Source organism: Eurytemora carolleeae, unplaced genomic scaffold (assembly GCF_000591075.1).
Source record: "Eurytemora carolleeae unplaced genomic scaffold, Eaff_2.0 scaffold283, whole genome shotgun sequence".
Lineage (NCBI taxonomy): Eukaryota > Metazoa > Arthropoda > Copepoda > Calanoida > Temoridae > Eurytemora > Eurytemora carolleeae.
In genome coordinates this window covers 195,633-205,024 of record NW_019396323.1, presented here as the reverse complement: position 1 = coordinate 205,024, position 9,392 = coordinate 195,633, and the positions used below count along the sequence as shown (strand labels likewise).

At 31.0% G+C, this 9,392-nt stretch overlaps 2 long non-coding RNA genes across 2 annotated transcripts; both read left to right on the top strand.

Moving 5' to 3' along the window:
• Window positions 1-847: 847 nt before the first annotated feature.
• On the top strand, window positions 848-2,851 carry LOC111700946 (uncharacterized). Its single transcript, XR_002765107.1, has 4 exons — window positions 848-933; window positions 2,208-2,284; window positions 2,449-2,501; window positions 2,764-2,851. It is a non-coding gene; the product is annotated as an uncharacterized LOC111700946 (long non-coding RNA).
• A 390-nt stretch (window positions 2,852-3,241) lies between these two features.
• Window positions 3,242-3,844, top strand: LOC111700945 (uncharacterized). The gene is made up of 2 exons (XR_002765106.1): window positions 3,242-3,338; window positions 3,661-3,844. It is a non-coding gene; the product is annotated as an uncharacterized LOC111700945 (long non-coding RNA).
• Window positions 3,845-9,392: the final 5,548 nt, after the last annotated feature.

The following is a 9,392-nucleotide window of genomic DNA, read 5'->3' as shown; positions in this document are numbered from 1 at the left end:
GATTGGGAGAAATAAAATGTTTTTTTTCTACTTTTGGAGGAAAAATAAATAAAATTATTAATAAAGTTATTGGATTTGTAATAATTTTTTAATAATTTTTACTTCTTAGTAATGTTATGGTGAAATTTGTTCCTAATGTGAGTACTTGGCAGCTACTTTTTGTAAGGTATATTTTTTATATTGATGTTTGAATATACTAATTTATTTTTACTGATGAAAAATTGATGAAAAATGAGCTTAAATTTGTCTAAGATGTTTGCTGCAGTTGGTCTGGATGTGCCCCACCATGATAATATATAAAGCTCATCCTCTTGGCACAGCGGACTTTGCCACCAGGTCAGGGACAAACTATTAGAATATCATTGTAAATCTTTATTCTTTATAACAGTCAGTTTTTTCTAATTTTATGAAACTTTTTCCTCTTTCTTAAAAGACATAATGAAAATAGTTTTACAGATAGCTTTTCTGTGATTGCACAATTTTTTATAAATGGTTAATCATCTTTTTAAAAAACAATTTTCTGTAAATAATGTTATTAAACATTTTTGAAATTTTTAATTTTCAAGATGGCGGATAATGGCGCAGGGATTTCTTGGAGGATTTCTTCTCCTTGCAATTTTTCAGGTGACACAAACATCTACAAGGAAATATAATTAAACACATTGTCTTCCAAAAGAAAATGTATATTCTTGATAACACAATCATTGTTCCTAGGCTGTGAGTACCCTACCCCTAGGAGATGCGACGGCCATCTTTTTTTCCTCGCCTGCCGCTACTATGGTCCTCTCAACAGTCATTCTCAAGGATCATTGCGGGATTTTCAGGACCTTAATTGGTAAGAATCCCTCCCTATTCCCCCCACCCTCAGACAATCCCAGCAATACCTCCCATCATCATCACGGGAATAAGAGTGAGCCTCGTGATCCTTATCAGGTTGATATTTATTATTTTTACACAAAATAAGCTAATTTTTAATAAAGTAATTTATTACTCCTTACAAATTCTTAATTTTCTTAGCCTAACTTTGCGTCAAAAATAAATGAATGTATATTAAGGGTGAATATGAATGAATAATAATTATGAATATGAAGAAGTAAATTAATATTAGGGGTGATAGAACGAATGAATATTAAAGGTAAAAATGATTGACCAAATGTTAAGGGTGAATATGAATAAATAAATTATTGTTAAGGATGAATATGAATGAATGAATATTATGGGTGAATATAAATGAATATTAAGGGTGAATATGATTGAACAAAGATTAAGGTTGATTAGGAAGTAATGAATAATAATGGTGAATATTAATGAATATAAAGGGTGAATATGAATGAATAAATTATGGGTGTATATGAATGAATAAATGAGAATTAAGGGTGAATATTAATGACCGAAGATTAAGGTTGAATATGAATGAATGAATTGTATGGGTGATCTTTAATGAATGAATATTAAGGGTGAATATAAATGAATGAAAATGATCGGTGCATAAGGATGAATAAATGAAAATTAAGGGTGAATATTAATAACCGAAGATTCAGGTTGAATATGAATGAATTAATTGTAAGGGTGAATATTAATGAATGAAGATTATGGGTGAATATGAATGAATGAAGATTATGGGTGAATATGAATAAATAACTAAATCATGAAGGGTGAACATGAAAGATTAAATGAATATTAAGGGTGAATATGAATAAATATTTGAGGGGAATATGAATTTATGATTATTATGAGTGAATATGAATAAATAACAGAATATTTAGGGCTAATATGAAAGAAAAAATGAAATTTTAAGGGTATATTTGAATGAATGAATATAAAGGGTGAGAATAAATGAATAACTAAATATTAAGGGTGAGGATGAATGAATAAATATTATGGGTGAATATGAATGAATGATTATTATGGGTGAAAATGATTGAATAACTAAATATTAAGGGTGAAAATGAATGAATTTTAAGGGTGAATATGAATGAATGAATATTATGGATGAATAAGAATGAATAACTGAATATTAAGGGCTAATATGAAAAAAAAAATATTAAGGGTGAATATGAATGAATGAATATTAAGGGTGAACTTGACTGAATTAATATTAAGGGTGAATATGAATGAATAAATATTAAGGGTGAATATGAATGAATGAATATTAAGGGTGAATATGAATGAATATTAAGGGTTAATATGAATGAATGAATATTAAGGGTGAATACGAATGGATTGGAATAACCTCTGCATTAATGGTTCCTGTTCTCTCTGCAATCATTGTTATCATAACTAGGTAAGGTTTTTTTTTCAGTCAAACCATTAAAAAGGCAGAAATTTTCTCCAGAATATTTGTTTTTTAATTAAACTGTTTGACTTTGAATACTCTTTTAGGGGAAAATCCCGAAAATTGATGATACTATTTTTAAATTTTAATGAAATCAATTAATTTATTTTCAGACAAGCAAAACATGTTCATTATTCTGTCTTTGTTTTCTGGTTCGGGGTCGGAGGTAAACTTTTTTATTTTTATAAATTAATAGAATATATGTATTTTGTTCAAATTAAATTCTGAATATAATTTTATTTTAGTTCTGAGGACGGCCTAATGATAGTTTTTCAAGTTTTTATATATCGCTAGAAGTTGTTAACATTAAAAATGTTAAATTAATTAAAAAAGATGAATTATAATTGATGTATAGTAAATAATTAGTAAAAAACTACAATGAACAATAAAAAGTGAAATAATAGTAAAGTGATTTTTTTTCTTTTTAGGTTTATTTGTATCTCTGGTTGGAATGTATGCTATTGATCCCAATGCAAGACCTTTATTTGTGGTAATTTATTTTTATTATTTAGTTATAATTTTCCTTCGCTCTTTTTAAGTTACTTGTTAATTAAAGAATGACTTTACTATAGATATAAATATATCTCGTTAACATCGATCTACATTAGAACAGATAGATCTAGAAATTTGTGGAATGAATGTCGTCTTTTAAAATGAAATATTTTAACTGACCTAATCTTTTTAGATTATAACAAGCATTAGCAAAGTATAGAAAAGTTTCACATTGAATTTTGTATTGTATTTCTCAACAATATTTTTTTGGAATATCCATCTTTTCATCGTATAAGTAACCGACACTGCATTGATATATGATGACCACTGTATCGGAAAATAAGTCGTTCAAAATGGTCATCAAAAGATAAACTTCGATATTAGCAGAAAATCGCCCTTTAGAATTATTCAAAATGTAAATAAAGCGTCATTTCAGGCAATCTGTTGGGTAACTCCCTCCAAGGTGATGGTTGTGCGCAGTTTTGAAGTCGTTGCCGCGTACATTCTTCAGGTAAAATTTAGTTAATATAATTATCTGCCATTTCAAATGAAGTAAAATTTACAACAATTAATTTTAAAGATTTTAAAAAGAGAGTTTGCATTAAAAAATACATACCTGCATATTTCAATCTGTTTTTTGTTGCAAGGATCTTTTTAAAATTGTCAAATTTTTATGCAAATGGTTTGTTAACTAGCTGTTACTGCTGCATTAGACAAATTGAGATTTTTTGAAACTCAATTTTTTTACAATTTTTCAACACTGTTAAACAGAATTGATCACGTCCATAGTTAGAAAATTTTATGATAAAAGTATACAAAATTAATCTGTTCAGGTGACAGTTTTTGACACGCCCACCTACCTGTCTGATGTGGGTGGGACACTGCTCATCATAGCTGCTGTGCTTGGAATGGGTTTAGAGGATTTAGTGATGCAAAGATTTAACTGGAGGTTCATGTGAACTCTTAACATCTAAAAATGACAATTAAATATAAAGTTAAAATGTTCGCCATCTATTATCGGTAACAACTGTCTTCTTTCATTCACATTGTATTTTCTAATTAATTTTTTTGTACATTTAGCTTGACAAAAATGATGTTTTTATCATATTCTTTAAATTAAATAAAAATTTTAAATCATTGATTTTTTGATGAACTGATCTTCAAAATTAAACTATATTATGAAAATCGCATAGGTACTTGATTGAAAGTATTTCACAATGTTTACATGTAAAAACTATGTTNTGTAAACTTGTTTCATTATTTGCCAAATCATTGAAAACGAAAAAAAAGCAGTGGCTGAATGCAAAGAATTTGAGCGGCGGTTTAAATTTAAGCCGCGGCTTAAATATGGTTGGTTCCACTTAAAATTTATCAAAAGTTTCAAGATTTAAGCCGGCGCTTAATTTAAACCGGGTTTTGGCAGATTTAAACCGCGTCTCAACTTCTTTAAATTCCATCTCCGGATACAGAATTTAACCTTAGGATCGTCACATACAGGGTGTCCCACATCATAATAGACCGTCAACGGGTCTAAATTGCAATTTTTGAGACTAATCAGAAAATTTGATAAGAATGAATGATTTTGAAAAATAACATAAGGCTTATATAAGAATTTTCTTGCAAAAAATGATAAGTTTTTCGAGCATTAAGGGTTTATTTTGGCGTTAAAGATTGGAGATAATCTTATTTGATATGGGACGCTCTGTATCTTGAGTTTCCTGTCGTCTTTGCAGTCTCATACTTTGTGGGTAAGTCTGTATTTATAACTCGACAGTCGACATTATTTTATAGATTTAAAATTCGGTGATGGTGATGGACCAAACCTCTGTAAAGTAAAAAGTAGATGTTAGTTCCACATTTATTGAAAATATATTTCGGTCTGGGTTGACCCTCGTCAGTTGTGGGTAACTCTGTTTTCATAACTTCTGAAAAAGCTCAACATTATTTTATAGTTTAAGACATATTTTTATTGTTTGACATTCTTGAGCAGCATTGCCGTGGATTTTTCAAAATTGCGCATTTAAAGAAAATTATACATGGTTCAAAACTAGACATATACAAGCTGCAGTATCATTAAAAATATCTTATTAATTCACAATTTCAAAAGTAAATATTTTCATACAATAGATTAATCCTAAAGGAAGTTTCTTTTTCATTAATTAATTTTTATAATTCAGCGGATAAAGAATTTTTCGTAAGCAGTGTTTAACGTGTTTTTAGTACATTTTAACGATTTTTTAATCAGCAAACCTCCTATCATAGTTAACATATTGAAAAAGACTTTTTGTCAAAATGTAGCCTTCTAAGTAGGGAGGGATCCCCCGGACGCCATGAGCCTCTGGTATACAGACATCGAGCCTCCCAGATTCGCTAGGCAGACCGAGCCTCCACTATACGGACAAAGCCTACGCTATGCAGACCGTGCCTCCGCTATGCAGTAAGCGAGCCTCCACCATACAGCTATTTTGATGTGTTGCGCATGCTCATTTCTGCAAAGCGGAGGCTCGGTCTGCCTAGCAACTCTGGGAGGATAGTGTCTGCATAGCGGAGGCTCACTCTTCTAAGTTGATAAACTGTATTAGAATTGCCGCATGCTTGCATAATACGGTGGTAGGCGATTATAGCAATATAATGAAGACGACTTTTTATTTTCTTTTTAATTGTTTGCAAGTTTTTTTCGAATTGGAAGTTCACAAATTTTTTTCGTATCCATGCTGTTTAAATGCTTTATATAAAACAAAATTAAAATCGAAAGCTGTCTTCATTTTATTGATAAAATCGCCTACCACCGCAGATTATAACAAATAAAATGTTCAGAAAATTTAAAATTGTCGTTATATTTCTTGGACATGTATGTCGATTGTCGAATTCAGATTCGAAAACCATCACAAAAAATATTGAAAATTGAAAAATTATGTCGAAATAGTAATTTAAAAAACTAGTATCTTATATTTGCTTTTATAGGTTCTATATTAATAAATGTTTAGAAATTTTGAGACATTTTTCTAATTTAAATTTAGTATGAAATTCCGAAGAAAATGGACTGCCTTAAAAAATCAAATAAAAAAGTTTTAATAGTTTATTTATTATAAGTTTTATTATCGTTTTCTTTTTTAGTTTTTTAGCCTATCAGAAAAAAATTGAAAAGAATTTGTTACGGGAATGATTAAAGCCTCTTGTTTACACATTATTCTTCTATCAAATATAGTAGATATTAAAACGTCCGAAATCGTCAATATTGGTCCAAAATTGAGGCTTGGCAACTACTGTATATTTCTAAATGTTCCAAACGCAAAATCAAATATCAATGCTTGGTTATTCTTTTTTCATAACTTCTACCCCTATTCTATTGTTCTTTTTTTTCTATTATTTTGGATAAAGAAAAACTTCGTTATTAACTAATTATATATTTTTAATAGTTATCTTGGGTAATTCAGATTAAAGTGATTACTGATGCAATTGTCAGTGACCTTTCATTTACAGAGAGACATGTCCGATTAGCTAAGATACCCTTTAAAAAATTCTCTGAGCAGATGAGGGGTTATCCCTGTTTTTCTATCTTAAAATTATTCATTTTCAATTGCGGTTAATTTTCTATAAAAAGAAGGAAGTTGTCAGAATTTTACGCTTTTCCAAATAGTAAAACAAAGAATCGTTCTTACTGCAGCTCAGATAAAAGTGAAAGGGTACCATTGTGAATTAGGCGTTAATGAAGGGTTAAACTTGAAAATGGGTTTACAGTTCTTTTAAAAGGGCTTCAGGTACATAGATTCAAAGTATCAACATTTTAAAATGTGTCTCAATGAAATTGTGTATATCTAGACATTATGAGTTCTTAGAAATAAGTTGACCGCTACCTCCCCCCTCCCCTTCCATGAATACCCCCCACCTACCCACTCCTCCTCTACAGCTTATATAACCTTCGCAGTAAAAATTCCAACACGTAGATAAAGTCAGTATTAGTTGAAGATTTCTCCAGCAGCTCACAGTTGTCCAGTAGTTGGTACAATGTTTGTAACTGGAGAATGCTGAATCTGCTTGATATTGGTTTGATCAGCTTCCTTCTCGGTATTATCATCTTCATGCTCGGGTACTTTTACATTATCTACAGAAGACACAGGGTGCAGTACACGCTACCAACCTCAACTATATTCTACATAACCCGTAGTGATCCTCCACCTGCGTATATAGACGTAGTTTAGCTGATAACTATGATCAGTGAATGGTATATAGAGCTAGTGATTATACTTGGTTTAGTTCTACTTCTCCTTGTGTTCTGTTGTTGGGCCGGATATAAACCTGGTAGAATTCTTGATCCAACTGATCCTACCATTCCTACTGATCCTACCCCGACTGTTACGAAGGTTGATCTACCCCCGACCTACAGCACAATCTTCCCTCCAACCTACAGTGCTGTGTTTAGACAGGAAAATGTCTGATGGAGGGATAGATCATCTCAACGAGGGACAGATAATCTTCCTCCTAATCCTTCTAACCTTTGGCATTCTCTCCTGTCTTTGCTGCTGTTTAGTGATTAGGATTAGAGATTTTAAATGCTGCTTCTCCTGTCCCCCGAGGAGAAGAAGAACTGAGGAACCGGAGATACAGATCCAGCCTCCGATAACCTCCAGAGACTTTAACGCCGTGTCCGGGTTGGATAAAGAGGCACCTCCACCCTCCTTTCAGGAGGCAATTGCATTGGAGGAAATACAATACACAAACACAGTGCATTTCACAAATACAGTAACAATGTAAAACATAGAAAGAAAATAACAAATTTTTTTCCAAATGATAAATCTGGATTAACTAAATTCCCGAATAAGAGTGATGCTGAATATATTGAAACTTCCTTTATAATTAATATTAGTTATGATTGATTAATAACATGTCGTGTAAATATCGTTATAAAACATTTTATAAATAAACACAATTCAAATATCTGTTTGTTAATCTGAAATGTTAAATTTTTATATTTCATATTGCGCAAATTAACTGCTTTACAGAAATAAAAAATTGAAAATGCACAGAAACAGCTCAATGTATTTTTATACATACAAATAAAATCTATTTGTACAGTGTGTCCCACATCATATTAGATCGTTGATGGCTCTAAATTACGGTTTTTTAAAAATTGTTTCTTAGTTTACAAATTTTATGCATATTAAGAATCAATAAAGCAAAACAAAAATTTTGTTTTTAATCTTTGTGAAGAAACAATCTCAAGAACTGACGAGGGTCAACCCAGACCGAAATATATTTTCAATAAATGTGGAACTAACATCTACTTTTTTACTCTACAGAGGTTTGGTCCATCACCATCACTGAATTTTAAAAATTTATTTAATTGTAAAAAATAGCATCAAATAAAAAAAGAAATGTTTCCCAACATCAATAAAAAGAGGGTCATATCTTTATGTTGCAGGATAATCTTCTAAGATTATGCAGGGAAACTGGAATATTAATGTAGGTCTGGAATAAGTTATTGAAACCAATAAAAATCTAAAACTTGCATTTTTGGCGGATTTTTGATTTTTCTATTCACCATTTTTTTGCTTCTGTTACAAATGTGGGGTGTCTGATGTCACTCAATTATAGTAGAAGATTTCATTTTTGCCTTTTTTTAAGGAACCAAATGAATATTTTCCGAAAGCATACTGTATTTTTACCTATATATACTTCTCCTTGCATGGATTCTATATATAGGTTCATATTCCTCCAACCTTTACATCTTAAATCTTGGGTTCTCTATATATAGGTTCATATTCCTCCAACCTTTATATCTTAAATCTTGGGTTCTATATATACAGGTTCATATTCCTCCAACCTTTATATCTTAAATCTTGGGTTCTCTATATATAGGTTCATATTCCTCCAACCTTTACATCTTAAATCTTGGGTTCTCTTTATACAGGTTCATATTCCTCCAACCTTTATAGGTTAAATCTTGGAATCTTTATATACAGGTTCATATTCCTTCAACCCTTGGTATGCCACTGCGATTTAATGGTCTCACGCTCTCAAGCAAAAATCGTTGAGAATTTTGCCAATTACTTCTAAAAAACCAAATCTAACAAGAAGTGCTTTACAGTGCTAAAATGTACATGTAAAGGGCTACAGAAAAGCATAAGTGAGTTAGAGCGGTAAAATCTAAGCTTAGGGCGTTGCGACACTTCAAAGTCAGCCCTGTCTTAAAAATTGATGAGACTGTTTATAAGAAGGCTGAATCTATGTGATGCTTCTTCTGGATTTTTTTATAACATTTTTTGAACTGCCAGGGTTCCCAAATTTTGTAACTTTTCATGAACAGTTAAAAGACATATTGTCGTAAATCAAAAACCAAAGTCAACTGCTTGACTGACTAGATACGGCCTGAAAAAGTCTTTTTGATATGATTTTTAAGGATTCCACTTGAAAAACCCTTTTATAGGCAGTACTTAAACAGTCATACAGTTCACTTATGGCTTTGTATTTTTTCTAAAACGTGTATTAAGACTGTTAAGGACAACTCACAAATTTTGGAGACAGTGGCATAAATAAGGGGGGTTATTAGGGTTATTTACCCCCC